The following is a 1,428-nucleotide window of genomic DNA, read 5'->3' as shown; positions in this document are numbered from 1 at the left end:
GCTCAGCGGTTAAGAGCACTGACTGCTCTTCCAGAGGTCCTGAGTTCAATTCCCAGCAACCACATGGTGACTTACAACCGTCTGTAATGGGACCCAATTCCCTCTTCTGGTGTGTCTGAAGATGACTACAGTGTGCTCACATAGATGAAATAAATAAATCTTAAAAAAAGAAAAAGAAAAAAGATAAAAAGAACAAGGCAAAGAAAAGATAATTGTGGCATCAATATAATATCCTTATAATTTCTCTCGGGTATCCATTACTTATTTTATGACTTTCTAAGTCTTTGTGGGGGTTTTGTTAACATTCCACATGTTGAGATAATTTCTCTGACACAGGTAGAAATGAACTGTCCTTAACTTGCTTCATATCTGAGCTAAGCTACTGATGCGAATCGGTGAGTCAAAGCCTTGATTTATACAGCTCTTTCAGAGACCATACCTGTTCTACCATTCTAAAGCAAGACTCTCTGTTGAACTTGGGTTTCCTGTGTGTGGCTTACAGTATCAGACTGATGCTCAAGTTACTTTAGTTTCAGTTATGAAATAATTAAAAACAGGCTTTTCGGGTCCTTCGATGTTTTTAAAGGTATAAGGAGGTATGTGCCTGATGTTCTGAAACAGGATAGAAAAGTTCTTTTTCGGGGGGCCGCGAGAAGGTGAATTCTTAATAGCAACAAGTCTGCTTGATAGAGTTGTGCATTTCAGAGCTGGCTGATGCCTGCTTCATGGTGAAATGATCCACTCTTAGAGATCACAGCTCTGTTAGAAATGTTAATGTAGACAAGGCAAAGCTGGTAAGAAATAGACATTTAGAAGCCCTTGGTAAAGGGGATATGGAACCTTTGGGTGAAGAGGATATGGGACCTTTGGGTGAAGAGGATATGGGGACTATACATACTAGTTTTGAAGTTTTTGTATAAGTCTGAAATCATTTTTGTAGAACAGATTATAAGTAAATAATTGAGGAAAAGAGGGAGGAAGAAGAGAGGGAGGAAAAAAGGAAGGAAGGAAGGAAGGGAGCCCAGAAAAGATCATCAAACCCCTCAAAATGACAAGATGCTTCTCTGGGAAATTAGAAAACTGAGATGCTGAGGTACAAAAAATATCAGGAAAATGTTAACTTTGCTAGAAAAAAATTCTCACTTAAGTTTGGTTACAAATCGGGCAGTGGTGGCACATGCCTTTAATCCCAGCACTTAGGAGGCAGAGGCAGGTGGATTTCTAAGTTCTAGGCCAGCCTGGTCTACAGAGTGAGTTCCTGGACAGCCAAGGCTACACAGAGAAACCCTGTCTCGAAATAAACAAACAAACAAACAAACAAACAAAAAATTTGGATACAAATCATCATCGTACTGTTGGTGGTGATGGTGATTTTTTTAAAGGTACATTAAGGAGAATGACTTACCCCTGATGGTGGTGGTTTGAATG

Source organism: Mastomys coucha, unplaced genomic scaffold (assembly GCF_008632895.1).
Source record: "Mastomys coucha isolate ucsf_1 unplaced genomic scaffold, UCSF_Mcou_1 pScaffold7, whole genome shotgun sequence".
Taxonomy (NCBI): Eukaryota; Metazoa; Chordata; class Mammalia; order Rodentia; family Muridae; genus Mastomys; species Mastomys coucha.
This window is presented reverse-complemented; position numbering follows the sequence as displayed.